The sequence below is a fragment of the Dipteris shenzhenensis genome, chromosome 20, assembly GCF_047967505.1.
Source record: "Dipteris shenzhenensis isolate YYH24624 ecotype China chromosome 20, Dip_SZ_1.0, whole genome shotgun sequence".
Classification (NCBI taxonomy): Eukaryota; Viridiplantae; Streptophyta; class Polypodiopsida; order Gleicheniales; family Dipteridaceae; genus Dipteris; species Dipteris shenzhenensis.
In genome coordinates, this window is record NC_141615.1 from 27305379 (window position 1) to 27330619 (window position 25241).

Below are 25241 nucleotides of genomic sequence, written 5' to 3' on the forward strand. Positions count from 1 at the left end.
TGGCACCACAACTCTCAACACCTCCCCTTGGTGCCATAATCCTTTGGCTACTGCAAGGTGGTCAGATGTGAGTTACAAATCCATCACCTCCCCTTAGTGCATGCATTGCTACTTAAGGTGGTCAAGTGTGGTTTTTACATGTCAATACCTCCCCTGGGTGCTTTCATAGCTACTCTCAGGTGGTCAGGTTTGATTACAAAACATAGGCAAGGTTGGCAAGGTTTTTTTTTTGCTTTTCAATACATTCCATTGATGTCGCCTTTTGGCTCATGGCTTGATGATGACTCGTTTGCTGCTTTGCTTGGTGTAGCTACCTGCATGATGCTTTGTTCTTCCATGTGCCTTAATGCTTTATGTGTGGATGCCATGTTTCGGGCTATGGTCATCTCATACACTTGTGCTTTTGGCATGCTTTTTGCATTCATGCGTTGCTTTTTCATTTGTTGCAAAGGTCTTACCAATTGATTTCTTTCAATATTGGCAGTGTCTAATTGCATACAATGATTCTGACATGACAAGCGCATAGAGCTCAAAAAGACGATTACTTTTCCTTTTTGGAGCGTGTGCAAATTCTTCCTGGATTGTAAGTTATGGCTTGTTGAAGCTTTTGTGAAGAAGGGGATCTTGATGATGTGGCATAGACATTCATATGCTGCTTGCAGAACTGTGCTTGGCAAGGGGCCCTATGCCATGTGGTAGGAACTCAACCTAACTCCAATAACCTAACCATAGTAACTTTACTCTAGCCAGTAACTTAACCCAAGGCCATTCTTAACCAAGGTCCAAGTCAGTTAACCATGGTTAGTTCCTATCTTTCCACGTGTCTTAAGGTTACTAAACCTTAGAGAAGAAGGAAATCTCTGCTTCTCTGCATCGACGTCGGCGGCGTGGGTGTGGCGACGGAGCTGCGACAGGTTCGTTAGAAGGAGCGGAGTCGTAGGAGTCGGGCCTCAGAGTCTCTCCTGCAGTTCGATGCAGCAAGTAGTGTTGCAGACAGAGGAGGTCGCGGTGGCTGTGTAGAAGCTTTGGGTTCTGGAGTTAGCCGTGGAGACGGGAGCCTTATGACGATGGAGAGGCCGTGTGAGCCTTGGCTGCTGAGTTCGGTCGTAGCTAGCAGGAGCTCGTTGGCTTGGTCGCCTAGGAGCCGCTCGCTGAAGCGGGTTTGCTGGAGTGTGCTCGGTGGCCTTTGCTTGCTGGCGTGCTGTAGCTTCAACCCGTTTGCATGGATCTTGGAGGCAGCTTCTATGGAGCAAAGTTTGTAGGAGAGCTCAGCCGTGAGCGTTGAAGGCTGTGAGCTTGGGTCATTGGTCGTGAGCTGCCTTGTAGAAGGCTGATGCAGAGAGCTGCTATTGCAGCTGGCTGAGGCATAGGAGGCAATGGATGTCACCCATCGGGAGCACAGAAGGAGGCTTTAGTTGGTGCAGTCGACTTTGTGAGAAGCAGCGCCAAACCTGCGCTCTTTGAGTCGTTGGGAGCTTCTCTTGCTTTGTCTCTTTTAGTCAAGAGTATGTTTAAAAAACATCTCTCCTTCTCAGCAGATCCACGGGAGGGCTCTCACAAATCTTTCTTTGAAAGACTCTCCCTATCTCTCTCTCTCTCACAGCAACAAGGATCACTCAAGCTCACAATGAATCTCTCATGAAATGGATGGATGAAAAATTTTCTCTCTGAAGGGACGGAATTTTGTACTCAATCTACAACTAAAAAACTAACCTAGGAGAAAAACATGAACTCCTAAGACATGCCTACAACTAATCTAGGAATGGAAGCAATCCTAGTAAACTACTAATGAGCTAAACTAGGAAAGCTAAACCTACGCTCTGATACCATGACAAAGTGAGGATCCTATTCTCCTAGTCACTAAGACAACATCCTAATACAACACTAATATACGGAGGATGCAACCTAAGTGCAAGCATAATGAAGAGAGTGCTCATGACATGTATCTCAAGTCAATTAGGTTCCAAGATAGATTAACTTGGACTCATAAAGAGAATCTTGAGATAGTGCAAAGTGCTTGATTTAATTACTTCAAATGAACCTTCCTTTTATAGGTGAGGGTACTTACATCCATTTTGCTTGCTCACATGTGGGATATCTCCTCCATGCCATGTGGCAGCTTACCCTTTGCTCATACCTTTGCTCTACATGTGCTTATGGCACCACAACTCTCAACAACTTGTGCGATTCTCCCATGTCAAAGCCCAAATTTTTAATCATAACATTGGAGTGGGAGAATGGCACTAGTGCGATTCTTTGGTTGCAAAGCCAAAATTAAGGACATTGTAATAGGAGAATGGCACTAGTGCCACTCTCCCTCTACAAATTTGAAAATTTGAGAGCTTTGTAATGGGAGAATGGCACCTAGGTCCATTCTCTCATTGCATTATTGTAATTCAAAAGATTGGCTCTCTCATTTTATGAAGCTAGAATTTGCACACTTGAACGTCATTAGACTAGGCTTGTGAATCCCTTTGGCTGTAATCTGCTCACTTTCCTATTTTCTGTAATTGAAATGATAGGGAATGGCTACTAGATGTGGGGATAAGGTTAAGATGTTGGTGGGGAATGAAGTGGTTGCAATAGGTTAAATTTGTGTAATTGAATCAAATGGGTGATGTAGTGGTGTGAAGATTGGGGTAGGTAATGTATCAGTGATAGGGAAGATGGGATATGAAATTCTCCATAGGAAAGTTGGATTCACATGGAGAATGGCACCAATGCCATTCTCCACAATCCCACATGGAGAATGGCACTGGTGCCATTCTCCCCCGCTACAAGGACAACTTTGTTGGTCTTATGAAATTCTTTGGTTGTAGTCTGTTTATAATTAATTTCCTATCATCGTAATGAGAGGGGATGGCTACTATAAGATGCATGAATCAAGTCATGACAATGGTGAAAATTTTATGGAAATAATTCATGCTTTCATGAAAATTTTGTATAGACTCATTCATGCATTCTAAAGATTTGCAGTAATGCCATTCTTTCCCTCTAGAAGGACATATTTGATGGTCTTATGAAATTCTTTGGTTGTAATTTGTTCATAATTAATTATCCATAATCGTAATAATAGGGGATGGCTATCAAAAGCGGGGACAAGGTCATGATGATGGTGCGGAATGAAGTGGTTGGAATTGGTGGAGTGTGTGCAATAGATCCGGAGGCCTACTACAGTAGTGTGAAGATTGGGACAAAAAATGTATCGGTGACAGCGGAGAAGCCTATCAATAGTGAAATGCTCTTGCCATTTCCCACTATGGATGCAATGCTTGTTGGTGAGGCAATTGGGAGCATTGTCAAGTGGCCTAATTGCTCTATAAAACATGTTGGTGATTCTTTAAATGATGCGGTAATTGAAGAAGCTGCACCGAGTGAGCCAGAGCGACCTTATGTTGAGGCAATGCCAGTTTCTTCATTGGAAACTGACAATTTCATTCGTGAATCTTGGAAAGAGAAAAAGGTTGTCTTATGGGATGAGAGCAAAACAAAGACCATGGGGGAAGGTGTGATCTTATATGTTTTCTCGGGTGACTCTATAAACTTTGACCTATTGGGTAACGATTGCATTGGTGTGGGTATTGAAAAGAAAGAACAAATTAGAGGAAGTGACTTAGGGTCTTCTATGCAAGATGTCAACTCTTTGAGCCTAGTAAAGTGGCCCATCAAGCAGATTACCTTACTTGAAGGAAGCCCATTGCAACAATATGTGCCCATGGACCATGTTGCTAGTATAGATGAGTTGGTCAATGATCAAATGTTGAAAAGGGATGATCCAATGTCAAAGAAAAGAAGGTACACTTTCATTAACAGGGTGCCTAAACAAAGAGAGCCTCCAACACCAATGTACAAAATGTCACTAGATTCGGTGTAGCAGGTTTCTTCCATTGATTGTTGTGGGAGTAGGTGTTGCCAACATGCGGAGTGAGATCTCTTGATGAATCTAAGGAAGAACTTTTGGGGCATCTCCTTGGAGTCTCGTACAAACTTTATATACGATGTGTTGTCAACGGCTTGGCATCATGACTACATAGAGAGGATATGCTACAACTTCAGGATAAACGGTCGGGATGTTTGTTGTAGAGCATGGTATGAGATGCATGGAATTCCAAGGACATCATTTTATCGATACAGGGAGAAATTTGAGGGTGATTTGCAGCGATATGTGCATGGCAATTCAGGGATTATGAGGAGGAGCAGGGAGCACACAGGTATGGGAAGTGCTCTCATTCAACACTTTGTGGATAATAGCATAAAGCATATGCCTCAAAAGAGTAGAACCATGCAGGATGGTTCTAGAGAGACACAGCAAGTGATACCTGAAGTGTATAAGAAGATAGACATCCTATGTGAGGTCAACACTTCACTTAATCAACATGGTTATCAGAGCCTATCCACATCCACATTTGGCAGGATTTGGAAATCAGACTTAAAAAATGTAGCCCTTGCTAAGACGAGTGAATTCTCTAAATGTAGCTTGTGCAGTCGGATCAAGGCTCAATTGGCAGCCACAAAAAGTCAAGATGAGCACAATTCGTTGATGGAAGAGAGAAAGATGCATATGATACAGCAACAAAGTTGTAGGAACTTATACTATGCATGGCGTAGGTACTCCGAGATGGATCCAAAAAAGTATGTATGCATAATCCATGATAAGATGGACCAAAAAAAGACGGCAATTAGACTTCGGGTGAGGTCCAAGGACACCGATTCTGCATGGCAATTACAGGTTTCACTCATTGGAATGATTACCCATGGGCATGGAAACGGTCATTATGGACACTTCACCCTCAATGGTTTGTGGCCATCTGATCCCAACCTGATGATTGGATCGCTCTCAATTTGTTTGCGCAACCTCGAGAGGATGGATATGCATGACCTTGGAGACCTTGCTACCAATGGGATTCCTAGAAGCAATGCTCACCTTTTGAATGCTCTATGTTCAAGAAATGCTTTGGACTCCCATTACAGTTCTAAAGGTGCACATGTTTCCACAAGTGGAGCTAGCTTGTCTGAAAATGTAGATGTCACAATCACAAATGCAAATCTAGAAACTGTATCGGAAAGTGACCCGAAGTCTATCACAGAGGCCATGAAAACTTTCATTGCAAGGGCTACAGACACATGTATGAATTTTTTTCCATCAAATACAAGAGAAAACCCACCCTCTTTAGAGGGAAGTGTTGCTATTGAGCCACCATTCCAAAAGTTGCCAGAGAACTTGCTACTCCAACTAGATAATTGTGGGTCTGAGAACAAAAATAGATACTTGTTTGCATACCTTTCTCTTCTTGTAGCAAGGGGCATTTTCAAGACAGTTCAATTGGGCTTCTTGATGGTAGGGCACACACATGAGGAGATTGATGCAATGTTTAGTAGGTTTTCTGAGAGCTTGCGGGTGGGACAAACATTCACTTTCCCGCATCTGATGGATACATTCAAAAAATGTACATCATCTTCACCGGCACCATTTGTTCTTGTACACTGGTTCCTAACTTCAAGGATGATGTGGATGGCCACCTATGTGATGGGCAAGAAATGCTAGTTGGACATGCAAAGCCATTACAATTTTGATTTTACATGCAAGGTGACAGACCAATGATGCAGTACAAGGTGCATCCAAAATCACCAAATTGGATGCCCATTGAAGGGGGAATTGAGCTATGGAAAAAAGATAGTGAGGTTCGATCATTGTTGCCAACAGGTTGTCCAAATATACTGCCAATGGCTGCATTTGTGAGAGATCACTTGCAAGTAATATCAGGGATAAAGGATTACATTAAGTTTTGGGAGAGATGTGCAAGTGGAAAGAATGCATCTTATGAGTCCTACATTAGGCCAGTGATAGACTATTGGAAAACCATGATCGGTGAGCTCGAACAGGAAAACATCTCAAAGATAGGAGTGTTATTAGCTGGAAAAGAAATCAGGACAAGAGGCTAGACGCTAAGCATGGCAACGTTCAAGGGCCATAGAGGAAAGGAGAATGTGAGGGCGAAACGTTATCATGGGAGAGGAAATGGGATTGGAAGGGGAGGGAATGAAGAGGGAGACTATGGCACAAGGGGAAAGGGAGAGGGGGAAGAGAAGCATGTACACAATGGGAGGAGGAATGTAAAGATGGAGACATCAAGGGAAGAGGACCATGCTTTATTTGAAAGGAAGGGAAGGGGGAAATCAAAGTACTAGCTAGGTGGCTTTACAAGAATGAGCGTGTCTCATCAAGGAATAGCCCCCTCCTTTTATAGCCAAGAGAGGGGCTCTCTCCCAATAAATGCATCCTCCCGCATGTATGGTGTGTGTGGAAAAGTCTCCCATGTGGGCTAGGTGGTTACGCACTCTTAATTGTGTGCGACAACCCTTTGCCTCATTTTTCCACAAAAATCAAGCCCCATATCTCAAGTCTATGATACTCCCTTAGTCTCTCCCAATTTATAATATGTTCAAACCTCTAGGAGGACAAGTGGAGGGTTGGCACAAGGAATCTTGCCACCTCATCCTACTTTCCCCATCATTTAACTTGCATCCTTGGACTATCTATACCTCCCCCACATGGGCCTATCCTATATGGAGGGAATAACCCAATATAATATACATATCCACCTATTTTATATTACTTCTCCCATAGACTTTGAGCCATATCTCACTAAATGCAGCCTAGGTGGAGGGGTGGCACATGGAGGAGCCATGTCACCTTACATTTTATAATATTACTACCATGGATTATGTACAACACACCTTATGGGTCCTCTTACGTGGAAGGGTGGCACATGGTCATGCCCTGCCACCTCAACCCTGGGCCCTATGCACACCATATTTTATTATACTATTGCCACACATACAAACACACACTCATATTTATGCCTTTTTCCTTAGACAAATTTATCCATAATAGCTCCCCCCCCCCAGGCAAGGAATGCATAGCATTTCCATGCCTGGGTCCATCACGCACAAAGAAGGGTTTGAGGTAATGCTTGTTGATCACCTTCTTGCCATATGGTTCATGCAGCTCCTGAACTTGTACAGACCCATTGCTACGTTCCTTGATGACTTTGTATGGACCACTCCACAGTGGTAGAAACTTCTTATCCATTTGGTGGTCCAATCTGTTATCAAAGCATAGCACAACATCCCCCTTAGCAAAATGTCTTTCCCATCCCTTGCGAATCTTAGCATCCAAGCGGGCCTTTTGTTGATTCTTTTGGATCTCTATTTGATGTAGGGCAAGACGTTGGGTTTCATCTAGCTTCTCAAGTTGCACCAATCGGGCCTCTACATGTTCATCTTCTATCATCCTCTATTCTTGTGCCAATCTCAAAGCTGGAATCTCTATCTCTAGTGGTAAAACGGCCTCAGTATCATATACCAACTCAAAAGGAGTGTGACCTATAGATGTTTTATGAGTGATGTTGTAAGCCCATACGGCTTCTGTGACCTTCTGATCCCACTAGCTCCTATTTCCTATGGCCATTTTTCCCATGGTTTTACAAAGGAGACCATTCGTCCGCTCTGTTTGACCCATGGATGCTGGATAATAGATGCTAGAAGTGTGATGATCAATACCCATGCGATCCATGAGTAACTCCACTGCCTCATTTAAGAATGGACTCCCATGGTCAGAGACAATTTCCATGGGTGTCCCAAACCTTGTGCAGATACATTTGAATATGAAATTTGAAACTGCCTTACCATTTGCAACGGGGAGGGTGATAGCTTCAGCCCACTTAGTGACATACTGACTGGCTACCAAAAGATACTTCTTTTTGTGGGCAGTCATGGGCAAGGGCCCGAGAAAATCTATTCCCCACTTCTGAAATGGATGGATGGACATCACTGGGTGATGTTGCCCAGGACGCAAATCCTTCCTACCAAAGAATTGGCATGGTTCATAGGTTTTGCAATACAAAGTGACATCCTTGAACAAGGTCAGCCAATAATATCCAGCATGTAAAATCTTCTTAGTTGTATAGTCACTGGCATAGTGGCCTCCACAAAATCCATCATGATAATGATTCAATACCTTAGGCACTTCATCTGCATCAATGGCCCATCTTAGGACCCCATCCATGCCTTGACGGTACAACACCCCATCAAGGAGGGTGTAGTGCCTACTATCTCTGCGGATATTCTTTTTCTCATAGCTAGTACTTTCTAGAGGAAAGGAGAAAGCAGTCAAAAACCTATAGATACCACCATACCATGGATCCCCAACTTCTATGGCCACTACAAGGGTTACATCAAGGCACTCCTCTAAATCAATCAAAGCATTCTTCAATTTGGAACAACCCCCTTTTACAATTTTGAAAGAAAAATCATATTCTTGTAGAACTGCCAACCATTTGGCCAACCGGCCCATGGGATTTGGTGATTGAAGAGCCTGCTTTGCAAGACCAGTGCTAGTGAGTATAATGAAGGACTTTCTAGCCACATAATGCTTAAATTTCTCCATGCAAAACACCAAAGACAAGGCATGCTTGTCAACCTTTGTATAGCATCGCTCAGTGTCGAGCAATTGTCGAGAAGCAAATCGAATGGGATACATGAATCGATCCTCCCCTTGCTGGAGAAGAATACCTGCTAGAGTGTGCTCACCAAACCCAAGATTAATATAGAAAGTCTTTGACCAGTCTGGATTGCGTAGAATGGGTTTTGAAGCCAGATCATTCTTGATTTGTGCAAACCCATGATCACAATCCTCATCCCAAGAGAAATCAACCCCATCTTTTAAAAGCATAGTCATGGGTCGTGTCAAAGTAGCATATTGATCAATGAAGCGGTGATAGTATCCTGCTAGATTGACAAATGAGCATACCTAACACTTGGTTGTTGGCGGGGAGAGCTTGAGGATGGCTTCTACCTTCTCGGGGTCAGGCTTGACACCCTCAAATGAGACAATATGTCCCAGTAACCTCCCTTGAGTGGCTCCAATGGTGCATTTCTCCGGGTTGAGACTGCCATTCGCATCATTGACCCTTTGGAAGGCCAACCTAACCTTCATGATGTGCTCCTTACGTGACGAGAATATACAAAAATCATCTAAAAACACCTCCAAGAAATCCCCCAAATAAGGAGCAAACACCATCCACATAAATCTTTGAAAGGTAGCAGGAGCATTGGTGAGGCCAAATGGCATTACTTTGAATGCAAATGTGCCCCAGGGTGTGGCAAATGTGGTTTTAAGCACGTCTTCTTCAGAAATTCTAATTTGATAAAACCCAGAGTAACCATCACAAAAAGTATACATCTCATGACCACTTACCTTCTCAAGAATGACGTCTTGAAAGGGAAGAGGATGATGGTCCATCTTGGTGGCTGCATTGAGTTTCTTATAGTTGATGCAGACCCGCCACTTGTTTTTCTTTGGGGTGACTACCACTGGTGAAACCCATTCAGTATTGTGAACCGAAACAATAAACCCAGCTTCTACAAGCTTTTGCAACTCTGAGCACAAAGCATCGGTCTGTAGGGGCCCTAATCTCCGATACTTCTGAGCCACAGGCTTCGCATCAGGCTTCTTGTGCTCTATGGCAGTCACATGGTGAAGGTGGTGGTAGCTAGTTGCAAAGAGGTCAGGGAAATCTTTGAACATTTCTAGGAACTCGTCTTTCTCAATTGGAGTGAGGTCTGGGGAAAGCATAGATTCAAATTGTTGAGGACTAGCTGTTACCTTTTCTGCAAGTGGCGGGGTCAGAGACATCCCCATCATGTAAACTTCCTCCTCTGAGAATTCCTCCCCCCCGTCTGATTCTTCCATTGATTCAGACACCGAGGATGAGAGAGTATCACTATCTTGCTCCTCTTCTTCTTCTGGTTCCATGGCACTAGGTTGCACCAGGATCTTCTCCTTAGAAGCACAAAAGACATGTGTCTTGTCTTCCAATAGCTGATTGCATCACTCTTTCTCAACCATGGTCTCCTGAGTATGGCTGGGTAACTCCTGCCTATATCTTCAATGTCCACTACATAGAAATTGACGGTGGTGGTCAACTCATTGACAGTGATGGGCAAATCCTCAATGACTCCTAGGGTGGCGAGTCATCGACCATCTGCTACCTTGATTCAAGTGGAGGAATGCCTTGTACATTTCAAATTCAATTTCTTCATGATTTGGGGCACCATGATATTACATGCAGCTCCCCCATTAACACACACATTTTTGACACGGCAATTATCTATAATGACATCGACTGTATGTGGGTGCTGATCAATTTCTTCAGAGATAGAAGATACCTCTCCTGTTGAGAGCCCTTACTGCAGCTCACATCTCACCTTAGGGCTTAATGCTATTAGTTGAGGGAGCGTGATGCTCAAAGAACGATGAGCAAGGTCCTGAATGACCAAATAGTCTTCTTGCCCCGAGCCGATGGGAAAATCTGAGGGTGACCACTTACTCCTACGAGATATTTTAGTCTTCTCTATTGGTGGGTCTGCCATTTCAGCATCTGAGGGCTCTGAGAAGGACACCTTCTTCCTACGGCGGCCGAGGTGGTATGACTTCTTTTCCCAAGGTCAAGGATCTCTATGTCAGAATCCTCAGTGTCTGATTCACTTAGAAGATTCACCCTTGGAATATTGGGACATTCCGTGCGATAATGACCCTTCTGGTGGCACTCGTAGCATACAACATTAGCACGGTCTCTTGGAGGGCAGTTGGCTTGATTTCTAATGCCCACTACCATCTCAAGCCAAAGATCATTTAGGGCCTTGGCTAGGTCATTGACTCCAGGTTCTGTTGCAAGGGGGGCCTCTTTAGTTGGAGGGGCCGAGGGAGTAGAAAGGAGGGGGGCTCGTGGGTGAGGCTGGGGAAATCTTCAAGGCGGAGGGTGAGAATATACACCTTGTTGAGGGTAAGCATCTAAGGGAGGACCATACATTTGAGGTGGAGGCGGTGGATACATCCCTGATGAGGGGTGGGGGTATGCCCCTGAGTTAGACCCCCCAGGTTGTTATTGCAAGAATTGAGGGGCTTGCGGAGGGACAATCGTCTTCTTTGAAGCGGGGTCAGACTAAACTCTATCAAACTTTTGAGCAATCTCATGTGCTAGCACCATAGTTTCTGGATTCTCCCATTTAAGCTTGAGGCGAAATTCGTCACTTGCTCCTGCTACAAGGTAGCCTAGCACATGTTGAGTCATTCCAGCTCGAAATCCGGCATTGTCCTCTTGTGTGGCAATTAAACGGTCTAGGAGCATAGCCGCTCGATCCACATATCGACGCGCCATCTCACCTTCTGACTGCTTCAAGTTTGCCACCTGCAGGCACACATTCTCCGACTCCTCTTCTTTGCCGAAATACTTAATCATCACTGCTGTCAACCTTGGCCAGCTTTGGCGAACGTCTTCGGCCTGCTTCTCATACCACACTTAAGCCAAACCCTCTAGAAATGTGGGAAGAACCAACAGCCATCTGTCTTTAGTAAGAAAGTTGAGAGAAACACAACGGCACTTGAAGACCACAAGATACTCATTTGGATTTTCTTCCACTCGTCCACAAAACATGGGAATGTCAACCATGCTTGGAAGATGGAAAAGAGAGTGGCAAGATGAGGCTTATCTATGGACAAACAATAGAAAGAGGAAGCTTGAATTGAAAATTGGGTGAAGATACATCCACAAAGCACACATAGGCAAGGTAGGGTGTGACTGGTGTATTGTGAAATACTACATGGGAAGAATCTTCAGCATAGAATAGCACATAGAACATTTGCAAAATTTGTCATTTATATATTCATTTAAAGTTTAGGCAATGAAAATTTTGTCATTTAAAGTTTAGCCTAGTTGAAGAGACTCCATGCAATTATGCCTTAGCCTTGGCTTTCTTTGTCTTTATACTAAGTTTGGTTTCATTATAACCGCTTTCATTGTTTAAAAAATTTATGATTAATAGTCTCATTTGAGTGTGGGCTACCCCCCACAATTGCATTCTATTTTATCAAAATGGTGATTCATCCCTTGGTGATTCTAGTATCGATTTTTTATCAATTGTTGTAGACTTGGTCATTTTTAGATGATATTATTCCTCTTTAATTTATAAAATAAAAGTTGAGATTGACTAACCTAAGGGAGTGGATTATCCCCCACTTCAATTTTTTATTTAAATGGTGAGGACTACCCCCCCTTATTGTCTCAGACCCTTTAGTGGTAGACCAATGATGGATTTGTGACACTGGTTGTACATATAACATGGTATTTGCAACTCGAGGGGTCACTATGTATAAACCCTCTATATCACGTGCGTTCAAGGCCTATATTTAAAGTCCCTTATCTGTAAAAATTTTCATTAATAAAATGTACCCCTTTTCTATACAAATCTGTAAATTTTTTCCAAAACTATTTTAAATAGTCCCTTATGTATATTTATTTCTGTAAATTTTAGAAATAAAAAAAATCCTTCTGTTGAACTCACGTGATAGGGTTACATATGATGAGTGACCCCCCCGAGATTTGCAAAAATTGATATTTGTGAATCTAGACGGATGTCTTTGCTCCTAGGTAAAGCAATAGCATGCTAGGGAATATAGGCATTAGCTATCTACCCAATTGAAACTATGATGTTCTAGCCCCTAGTTTTTCTTGGATGGTGATAGGTAAGTGGACCCTAACCTCAAATCCTAGATTACCTGATGAATTCAACATTTTTGTACTAATTCTAGTTAGCAAACTCAATATAAAGAAAAATTATTGTGCGAGCTTGCCTATTTTCTTTTTTATAAAAGTTTTGGATTGCAATATTGTCAAAAGGTACTTCAATTTAGTTTTATTTATTTATATCTTCCAACCAGTGCTTTTTTATCCAAACGATTGAATTAATTGTATGGTTCATTTATTGATGGGATTATAATATCTAAACACATACTCTGATCTTCCAACTAGCGGCTAGTACCATACAATTAATTCATTATCATTGGATAATTTTAAGCATGTTAAATCTTTGTATTTAGAATAATTCTTTTGCCAATCCTCCTATTTTCTTTTTTAAATAAAAGTTTTGGATTGCAATATTGTTAAAGGGTACTTCAATTCAGTTTTATTTATTTATGTATATTTTTCAAACCAATGCTTTTTTATCCAAATGGTGGAATTAATCGTATGGCTCATTTATTGATGGGACTATTAAATCTAAGCACACACACTAATTTCCCAATTAGCCTTTGGTCGGCGGGCTATTGCCATATAGTTAATTCACATTGATTGGATAACTCTTTATTATGTATAATTCGTAGTCATGTTATCATTGGATAACTTTTGGCTTGAGATAAATATTTTTCAATAGGTAATGTTTTGATTCCATTTGATTTCATTACTAATTATTACTTTTTATGTGCAAAAACATGGGTACCACCCTATTGGGGAATTGAGATACACTTATACAAGTGACATCACATTTTGACACTTATCATATTGATCCATTTTTTCTCTAGACACTACTAGGTGGGGAGTAAGTTCCACATGGTGGGCTTACTCCCCACTATGTGGTTTTACCCTCTAGGTTGGGGGTGGGCCACATAAACACACACCCACACCCACACACACTTTTCTCAAAACAAAATTCACACACACATGTACACTTCTCCCTGACTCTAACCCCGAAACCACCACTTTGTTGTAATTTTGATAGATTTTGAAAATCACCCCCATAAAGGGAATCCATTCACACACACACACACACACACATTATCATTTCTACACTTGCCACCTAGTTTTAGAACCTCCCAAAGTATGTTAGCTCATTGATGAGCCTAGTATTAGAACTTACTTTTCTTTTTATGTTTCTCTTATGATTGGTAACCTCTTAATAAGCTTACCTGAAGCTGTTTCAATTTGGTTAGGTTTCCACCCTTCATTTGTATTAGGTTATACTCTTTTATTTGAAATATTTATCAACCCCAGTCCCTTTGTTTCTACTTTAATTTGCTTTTAAATTTTATCTTCCCTCTTAAATTTTCTTATTTCATCCCAAACCCCCCAATTTCTAATTTTTGTCCCTCTTATGTACCTTTAATAATTCTTTCTATCATTAGCTCTTTCTATATTTATTGCGCTATTCTTTTCTATTTTTCTCATGCTTTATTGTGTTGCTCATGCTTTATTGTTCTTTATTTATAGGTAACACACACACATACTCTCATGGTTTTAAAAAAAATACGTAAACTACCCTTCTTCCCTAGTCCTTAAGAATCTCAAAATTAACTCCCCCTCCCCTCCCCCAACACACACACCCCCCACCCGTTACACTCACTTATCCACCACCCTTTTTCTTTCTAATAGAACACCCTTCCTTCTACCCTTCTTCTTTCTTTGCCCCTGCTTGCTAGCTACACTACACCCTTACTTAACCATTTGCATTCTTTCTTGCTAGGTCATTTTACGGTGGTCTTTTTTAAGAGTGCGCAGTGACAGTCTTCCTCTTGTTTCCTTGCTTCTTTTGATAATACGCCCTTGCAAGCTTTCGTATTGGCCGATCTTCTCTCAGGTTATCCTTCATGCCATCTCCTTTTGCTTCTCGTCTCACCAGCTCTTGAGTGGAGCCATTTATCCACGCACTATCTCTCCATGCATTACACCTTTTCATCTTTTTGCTCGTACTCTCTATCTTTTTTGCCTTCCCTTATCATCTACGCCTTCCATGTAGTTCCACCTCGAAAGCTCTTTGGCTTCCCCTCAAGGTTTAGTACTTTGTTTACCCAGCTTGGCTCCAGCTTTCTCTTCACTTGCTGGCTTTCCTCTTCTACATAATTGCCAACACACAGGTTCTTATTATCATCATAGTATTTTTGGTTCACTTGGAGATTTTGCTGGCAATTCGGTTCCTCTCATTTCTTAGCGAGCTAGTCTCCACCTCCTTGATCTCTTCCACTTTGTCACAAAGCCCTTCCACTTTGTTGCAAGCTATACTGATAGCTTCACTGCACACTCAGTCTTCAACACCACCTCTTGGTTCTTTGGATGCTACCCTCCTAGCTCGTTGCTTGTGGTGCCCTTACCGGGTCTTTTACTCATGCAAAGTAGAGTGGAGCTCTGCTCATTGTTTCACTGTTTCTCTTCCCTCTAGTCTATAGTTGCTTTCTTCACCGTACAACTATTTTGTTGTTTGATTGTTTGCTATGTATTCTGGCCCTGAGGCAGTATTGCCTTCTTGCAACTCTAATTGTGTATGGGTTGGTAACCATGCTCCTTCAACAAGATCTTTAAGTGTGGCTTCTTGTATTTATAGAGTGACCACCTTGACTAGGCCTTGTTGACCACCTCATATCTCCTTACAAATGTACCTTGTGGCCTCTTCACCCCTCATTGCAAGCGAGCTCTATGTTTATGTACCTATGTCTCTCTATAATGGCATTTCTTGCCAACCTCGGCTCCCCTTAGGATGATTCCACTGTGCCGGTTTGCCACCTCACATTGCTTCTGTTCTTTTTGAGTTGGCCGCATTTTTTGGTTAGTTGCTCGTGTTCATTAATTTGGCTCGTAACCTTTGTCTCAACCGTTGTCTTACATGTATCGTATGGGCCTCTTTTTGTGTGTCATTTACATCATTTGTTATTCTTTTATATATATATATATATATATATATATATATATATATGTATGTATGTATGTATGTATGTATGCTTACATTTCCAGTTGCTTTATGACTTCTTTTTAGTTTCATAGTGTTAAATTACTTTTGTAAAATGTTTTTTTCATTGTTCAATATATCATATATATGTTTATTTCCTTATATCGTTACTTCTATCCTTAATTCCTTATTTCAATTCCATTTTTTATTGGTGGTTATATATATATATCCCTCAACTTTTTCATAGGTACTCCTTTAGTTACTTATTTTCTAATTGGTTCATTATTATGATGTGTTCTACCTAACTTTATTTAAACCTTTTAGCTCTAGCTCCTAGATAATAGGAGTAGTTTATTAATTATTTTCAATCTTTTTGTTGTGCCTTATATAAATTTTTCTTGAAAATTTTTCTCATTTATGTAAAATTAATTCTGTGTCTTTCTCACCCTAACTAACAATTCCCCCCCTTAACTAACTTTTCATTCTTTATAAAAAATTATAAGTGGGCCTTATATAACCTTCTCATGATCCTTTCCATTTTTTCTCTTTGCCCTTCATCGCTTCTTAATTTTTTGCAAAATTTGTCATTTATATATTCATTTAAAGATTAGGCAATGAAAATTTTCCATTTAAAGTCTAGCCTAGTTGAAGAGACTCCATGCAATTATTCCTTAGCCTTGGCTTTCTTTGTCTTTACACTAAGTTTGTTTTCATTATAACCACTTTCATTGTTTAAGAATTTATAATTAATAGTCTCATTTGGGTGCGGACTACCCCCCACAATTGCATTCTATTTTATCAAAATGGTGTTCATCCCTTGGTGATCCTAGAATCAATTCTTTATCAATTTTTGTAGACTTGGTCATTTTAATATGCTATTATTCCTCATTGGTTTATAAAATAAAAGTTGAGATTGACTAATCTAAGGGAGAGGATTATTCCCCACTTCAATTTTTCCTTTTAAGGGTGACTACACAATACCATAGCCTTCTGATTTTCTTTTCTGTTTATATGAACAAGCTTGCAAAAATCAAACTGACTACACAATACCATAGCCTTCTGATTAAGCTCCTTTAAATGAGGACTTCTTGTCTTGTAATGCCCTTGCATTTGCTTTATAATAAGCTAGGAATCTCCTCTTACTTCTAAATCTTTAACTTGATTTTGAAGACAACCCTCCAAACCAAGAATCAAAGCATTATACTTAGCTGCATATTTAGTTGTGATACCTAGAAACTCTTGTCCTCTTGCTGATACCTCTTGATCCTCAAAATTCATCAAGACCATCCTCCCAGCTCCTTGTTGGTGTGAATGACTAAAAGCCCCATCAAAAATTTATAAAACAAAAGCTGTTAGTGGTGTCTCCCTTTCATTTTTAATGTTCTCCTTACATTTATTTTCTTCTCCTAGATCCTCTCGTCCTGTGAGCAAATCTGTCATAGTGGACCTAGAGGTATTTTCAGTGACAAAAGAGAAAGAGGACTCTTCAAGCTCTGACAACCATTTTGAAAATCTCCCCCCAGGATTAGGCTTGTGAACTAAATATGCTAATATTGATTGAGAGGTAAGGAAGAAAAATGGTTGAGGCAATAAATAAGAGCAAAACGTTCTGACTGAAAACACTAAAAAGAGAGCTTACTACTCCATTTCTTCGTACCTTGTTTCCACCTGTGTATGCTATCGGCTAGCATAATAGATGGGTTGCATTCTACTTGCCTCTCCTTTTGTAGCAATACTGCACCAATTGAATGCAAAGATACACTTGGATTTACACAAAAGTCTTGAGACCCCAATCAGGGGGCTTCAATATTGGGCCCTTACTCATGGCCTCCTTAAGTTGCAGAAAAGACTCCTATTGCTCCACAACCCATTGGAAAGAAATTTCTTTTCTTGTCAACAAGTTCATGGGATGCACTATCTCTATGAAACTAAGTTGCATTAATTCGCTCGAATTTTTTTTTTGATTCAAAAAAACACAAGAAATCATGATTTTCTCGAATTAAAATGAATCCAATAATTTTTCCTAATTTATTCGTACGAATAAGTTATTTGTACAAATAAGTTATTCATACGAATAAATATATTCGTACAAATAAACGAAGTTATTCATATGAATAAACATAGTATAAATATGAAACAACTGTTGTTTTTTGTATTCGTACGAATACATCCAGGTGTATTCTTGAGCCACCTGCTTGCCTGCCTGCCACCTCTTGATTGCCTACCTGCTACCTCTTGCTTACTTCCATACCTACATCTCTCGTCATAGGTACCTTACTGCACCTTACTTTTATTATAGTCTTTCATTAGTAATCAATGTTTCTCTCTCTCTTGTTTTGTTTAAGACTGGCACTCATCTCTCTTAGGAGAGTTGTGTGTTGCAGTCTTTTTAAATTATTTAATATTTATCCTATATTGTATTTAAGTGTGTGTCTAAATAGGCTGGCACTTATCTCTCTTGCGAGAGTTGTGTGTTGCAGTCTTTTTTGTCATAGGTGTCCCTTGGGCTAGCATGATGGCCAAGAGCAAAAGCACGAAAAGCTAGCACAGGGAAGAGAGGGCTATTGCAAGGCTAGCTAGCATTATAGATCCCTAGGCTATAGAGAATGAAATTGTCCAGCCCTCTCTGCTTGAGCAAGCAAAAAAGGGATCTGAGCCACAAGCAAGAAGAAGCGTAGACTAGAGTAGCTTATGCATTCAAGCTTTGATGATCTTTGTGATAGTACTACTCAATGTAAATAAAGACTACCATTTTCAAATTATTTTCTCTTCCCGCTCCAAAACATTGTTTCCTATGTTATGTTAAGTAAAATTGAGTATTATTTCCTTTTGCATGTTCTATTGTGATTTGATGTTTATTATTTCATTTTGCTATTGTATACGTTATCAGAAAGTCTTTCATAAGTAAATTGAGATTGCATGTAAGTAAATTAATAGATTGCAAATCACTGAAAATAAATTTGAGATTGCACATACAAAGACATTTCTAAAAAAGACATTTTATTATATTGATGCCCATAGGCAGAGTACAAGGTAGATGCCCGTAGCCAAAGTACAAGATAGATGCCTGTAGGCAGAGTACAAGGTGGAGCATACAAAATCCCTAAGTGCCCTTGGGCTTCCTAAGACGTATAATAAATTGCATGTATGCAGCGGTCATCGTGACCCTTTTCCTATGGATGGCAACTAGCTAGGTGTCATCCATGAGGTCTACTAGGTAGGTCTCAACTGCATGCTACACGGCAAGCAAGGCATCTCTAGAAATATGCCAGGGACTCCACAACTCCATGCCTATAAAACTAGGAGGTTGGGCTAAGGTTGAGGTCCTTCATGACCTTCCATACCACCCTTGCAAAGCTCGCCATCAGGATGAGCAGATCGATGGATTTTTGAAACTTTTTGATTTCCCAAAGTGCCATCGTCCCTGGCTTGAATCAGTACCACCTCACTAGAGGAGGGCTTCTTTGCCCTTGATGTGGAGGGCCTCTTCCTAGATTTTGAGGGCCTCTTTGACCTACACTTGGAGCTCGGGCACACCTCTGTCCCATTGGTGTGGACCCTGATTGTCTATTCTTGCCTTGGTCCTCTGCTCTGTCCTTCATTGTTCCTCTTCCTCACGCTCCTCCTCTGTGCTCTATGAGTCATCTATCACTACCAAAGGATCTTCTTGTGCCTTCCTCTATCCCTCCTCTTGTGCCTTCCTCTGTCCCTCTTGCTCCTTGTCTAGCTTTCAGATTGGCAGTTTCTCCCTTCGATGGGGATCATTGGGGGGAGAGGGGGGGAAGCTATTACTCTCTATCTCTGAGTCTAGAGGTGGGTTTGGATTCGCCAAGCTCCGTGGTGCCTTGATCTTGGGCCTGGCCATAGGACCTTACCTTTAGATTTTTGTGATATATGTGGTCGAGGATGTCATTGGGGGTTCTTCAGGAAGGAGGACCTTATGCAAAATGATCTTGGAGGAGGAGAATTTGAGTAAGAGAAGAGGACACTGGAGGAGAAAGGAAGACCTTTAAGAAGGAGGATGCAAGGTGAAGAAGTCACGGGAGCAAAGAGGAGAAGGAGAGACTTTCAAGGCAAGGGTGAAAAGGAGAGACCTTCAAGTGAGGAAAGAGCTTCAAGGAGAGGTCTGAGAACCTTGGAAAGAAAGGATTTGAGCTCAAAGATAGATCTTCGAGGAGAAGTCTTGAGGAGGATAGAGCTTCAAGGAGATGAGCCATGCTTTAGTTAGAGAGCACTAGCCTACATCAATTGTTCAGAAGGATGGAGGGAGAATGTGATGGAGCAATGGAGGGACTGAGCACAGGATGGATGTCAAAAATTGACAGGACGGAGCAAATGTTCAAAGCGGCGCTTCTGACAAAGGATTACTAAAATTGATAGAGGGTTACTGCACATTTTCAAAGCGGTGCTTGTGTTGCTTAATGATTGATGGCCCTTCATGCTTAATGATTGTCACACATTCATGAGCATCCATTTTGAATGCCGTCTACACGCAAGAATTTGCTGTAATGTAAATCATGGAGACTCTAACATGAAACCTAAATACATGCAACAGTTTTATGATGTATTGTTAGGGCCTAAAACCACATGGGTTTAGCCCTAAGTGGAGATGCCAAGAGGCATGTGCACATGGGAATACCAAGAGGCACATGCGTGGGACATCCCTACTTTTGGATTCGAGGCAGACAGTTTGGCTATATTGTTGCATCCAAGATCTTCGTTGCATTCAACAATTGTTGTAGATGGTGGCATTTTACAAGGAAACATCACACATGTTATCACTGGTATGAAGGCGTTGCCATTGACACTTCCATTCTATAGACCACAGATCAAGATCCAAGGGTGCATGGAGGCAATCATGGTGCAAAGGCCATCCAGCCATTGGAGAGCAGATGGAAATGGGTGCACTTGGTGTTCGATTCATTACATCATGTATTCTTGGTGGTATGGCTCTTGAAATTTTCATGTAAAAAGTAACAAATTGTGGAGGAGTTGATCGAACCAAAAGGCTATCTGGAGGAAGACAGTAGCATTGGAGGGAATTGTCTACAAAGGGAGCGACCTATTCTTGGTCACAATAGTCGCACATGTGGTGTTTTAGTGCAGTGGTGGTGCTAAAGCCAATGCAGATGGTGGTTTGTCTTCTTCTTAGAAGTCCATTATGATGAGGATGCAGCTACGGAGGAAGATCTAGTCATGCATTGGTATTCATAAGTTGTGATTGGGCGAACGATGTGTAGATGGGGATGATTGCAAGATGGTTCGTGGGAAACATGTAGACAATCTACAAACCATGGACCAATTCAAGACAATATTTGTGAATAGAGAGCGGATGGGAGTGCTTTAGAATTGACCACATGAGGAGAATTTTGTGCAGAGTTGCAATGTGCTGCAGCAAAGTCACAACTCACCAAGCCCTGAAAACTCGAACCAAGTCCTCAATTGCCAAGAGGACGTAGTAGCCAACGCCCAATTGCATTCTTAGCCAAAGAGGAGTGCAAAGGCATGAAGAAAGAGCATTTACAAGAGCCGATCAGCAAGAATTCCATTGAAAAATGCAAAAAAAAGCACTTCTGTCACGAAGAAATGGGAGTTCTTAGGCTCAAAAGAAGCGTGCTTCAGAGAGGAATGCATTGAGAAGGTTTTGGAGAAGTTTCATTGTCGGAAAGTCCTCCAAAACTGAGAAAAACGAGTCAACCAGCACGTGGGACCCTGTTGTTGAGGGGATGTGGTGATCCCATGGTTGTAGGCATGAGATGCTGCTGCAATTGGTGGCTGATAATATGTTCAAAGTTGGAAGCTACCAATGTCTATAATGAAGGAACGTCAAGATGGAGCAAAAGTCTAGACATGCATGTGAAGTTTTCATAGAATGGTTATGTCAAGGTGGATCTTAATCAGGTAGAGGTGTACCAGTTTAGAGATGACCAGTTGGAAGAGGGATGCGATCTAGTTTTGATTTTGCAAATGGAGGCTTTGAGTTGTGATCTGTGCATGGTCGATTGCAGAGAAGGATGATCACATGGGAGAGCCCAATGCTTGCTGATGCTAGTTATGTGCATGGTTAGTGGGAGGAATTAATGTAAATTAAGATGATATATGCTCCATGATTGAGATGGCAAGCTCTCACTTATGCCAATGGCTCCACATGGAGATGGCAATAATCCACACATATACTTGGTTGGTGTTTGTGTATTATCAAATTTGGATAGAGAACAAGCATATGACTGACTCAATCCTAGCATAGAAGATTGGGTTGTGTGGCTAAGGGGTGCTACACACAATTGAAGATGTAGGCCCTTATGGTGTAAATTGTTGTAAAGTATGCTAGGAATGGCCAAAATCACTTTAGAAGTGTGCCTTGATATTTTGAAGGCATTGGTGATGACTTCAATGAAGTTTGATACAAAATGGTAAGGTTGACAAATGCACTGATATCTATGAGCAACAATGGATTAAGATGGTTGCAATGGATTAAAATGATGTGAATAACATGACATATGAAACCATTATTCAAAGTGGATCCCAACTTTGAATGCTAATGATCAAGATATGGGTTTATAAATTGGGACACATTTCAAGCAAATTGATTTGGGAAAACATTTTGCATCTTTGATCGGAAGGTGGCCATGACATGGGCACTTTTTTTTTGTTTTTACATGTTAGGACCATTGATGGCACAAAGTGCTAGAAGGATTTTGCAAGCCATAAGATTTAACCTGATGAGTGGCATCGCCCAATTGTCCGAGAAGGAAAAGGCTACCATATGAAAATGATGTCTTAAATACCATCTTAACAAATGAAGTCAACACCTAGGGGAGGGTGCTAACATCCATTATTAGATGTAGCTAACAGTGGATTGAGGATTCCCCCTACTATAAGGGAAATATAACATAAGGACATATGGTAAATTGGTGCCAAAGGACAAGGCTTGCCAAATGATAACCGAAAATCCAAGGTTAGGAGATATCCAGTCTTAAGAGCATTTTATGGCCTTATCTACCTAGATCACATTAGTCGTGAGGTGCCAAAGGGGATGGGGGAAACGTAAATATAACCAACCTTTAGAATCAACCTTATGGAGAGGCATGTTATTGTACTTAAGAAGACAAAGCCAAGGCTAATGATGACGAAGTAAGAGAAAGAGGTATCTTAGACAATCATTTCCATAGCAACATCGTGACAGAGTCTGACAAGGGAATAGGGGTGTGTGTGTGTGTGTGTGTGTGTGTACCCGCCCTAACTCAGGTCTGCACACCTAAGAAAATAAGGGAGTGGGCCCCTACCTTTCCAGTTGTGGGGCCCACTTCTTAAGAGTGAACAATAAAATGTAGTAGTAGTGGCAATCCAAACGAGTTCATCACCAAATGGAGGTAATCTTATACCATTTCCCATTTAGGAGAGCCCTGGTATAGGCACTTTTTTTTTGTTTTTTTAAATGTATTTCTTGTGTGTGTGATGGGAGTGTGTGTAAGTGATGGGGGATGCATCCCCCAATTTAAAAAATTAAAAAATAGCCCCTGAGAGGCCCAAGTGTGTGTAGGCGCGACTTTGGGCTAGACAGGGTCCCCATTTGGCCTAAAGTTGGGCCTGTGCACACCTAAGCCTCTCAGGGGCTTTTTTTTTTTTCTTTGGATCCATCCCCCATCACCTCCCCGTCTGGCCCAAAGTCACGCCTGCGTGCACCTGGGCCTCTTAGCGGCTATTTTATGTTTTTTTTAAATTGGGGGATGCATCCCCCATCACTTACACACACACCCATCACACACACAAGAAATACATTTAAAAAAACAAAAAAAAAGCGCCTATACCAAGAAAGAAATACACAAAAAAAAAACCAAAAAAAGCCCCCGAGAGGCCTTGGTGCGTGCAGGCACGACTTTGGGCTAGACGGGGACGGGGGCTTTTTTTTGTTTTTGTTTTTTTTGCGAATGCATCCCCAATCACTTGCACATACACCCATCACACACACAAGAAACAAATACACCCATCACAACCTTGGGGGCTTTTTTTTGTTTTTGTTTTTTGGGGGGATCCATCCCCCATCACATACTAGTGTCTAATCACATTCTACCATGATTATTGACTAATTCCATACTAGTGACTAATTACATTCTACCATGATTATTTGCAATCAACAATCGATTACATTACGTACATACATCACATATGGAAGTAAATAATACACTGCAAGATTCCACTTGAAAATGAAAGCTCAAAGTTGAAAATCTACAAGAAAAATAGTTTCCAAAGGATTCTATTACAAAAAATATTTACAACTATATTTGCACAAAATTTCTTTTGACAACCAAAATTGGTGTCCATAGTGAATACATTGTGACCAGTTGTCCATTGCTTTCTACTTTTCTATTTCTGTAATGCTTTACATGTGCTTTTCAGTGGTTTGGCAATGCTTTACCAATGCTTTGTGTTGACTGCTTTACAACTGCTTTCCATGTAAACAGTCATTGCTTTTAGTATGCTTTGGCACCACTTTGTGACTGCTTGCTTTTGTGAGTGCTTTTGCAGTGCTTTAGCACTGCTTGTGAGTGGTTTGGTAGTGCTTTGGCACTGCTTTCTAACTGCTTGTTCACTGCTTTGCATTTATAGATTGCTTTACATGGAATATGCAAAGTACTCTACATGTGCTTTGTGGGTCTCACTGCTTTAGCACTAATTTGTATGTGTGCTTGTCAATGCTTAGCAGTGCTTTACCCCATTGTTTTTTGTTTTAAAACGACTTTCCATGTAAACAGTCATTGCTTTTACTATGCTTTGGCACTGCTTGCTTTTGTGAGTGCTTTTGTAGTGCTCTAGCACTACTTGTGAGTGGTTTGGTAGTGCTTTGGCACTGCTTTCTGACTACTTGGTCACTATTTTGCATTTGTAGACTACTTTACATGGAATATGCAAAGTACTCTACATGTTCTTTGTGGATCTCACTGTGCTTCTTTGTATGTGTGCTTGTCAATGCTTTGTGATTGCTTTACCACTTCTTTCATTTTCGAAAGTGCCTTCCATGTAAACAGTTACTCACTACTTTGAAAATGCTTTGGCACTATAGCTTGATTATGTCCGTGCTTTTGTGGACTGGTTTGGCAATGCTTAAACACTAGGTTTAGATTTTTGTTTGCTTTCCTTCTACTTTTGGACTTCTTTGCATATGCTTTGCATGGGCTTTGCAAGTGCATCATGTGCTTTGTGATGGTTTTCAGGGAGTGCTTTGTATATTTTTTTGGTAATTCTTTGTTTCTACATTGTTTGTGCATGACTACATGATTACTAAATGTGTTCTTCCATTAGTTTGCATGTGTTTTTTCCACCAAGATAAAATCTTCGTTTGAAATTTGGCATGTTCCGTGGATGTAGTCTTTGTTGATAATTCATAAGCAGGATCATCAGACAAGCTAGTAGTTGTTGCACTTACACTGGCATTTACTAGTAGTGAGCCTACACCTTTCTTGGGCAGCACAGCCCATGAGAGCATTCTTGGCCTCAACCCAGGGCTTGAGCCCCATTCTCCTTTTTGGAAAGCTGTTTTTAATAATGAATAAGCAAGGACATCAGAAAAAGTCAGAAGAGAACCTGATTTTATGTTTATTGATGATGAGAAACACCTTTGTCAAGAAGCCCAAGGTCTGTGTAGAGTCCTGTAAAAGTGTTTGACTTAAAAGATAGAATAGACA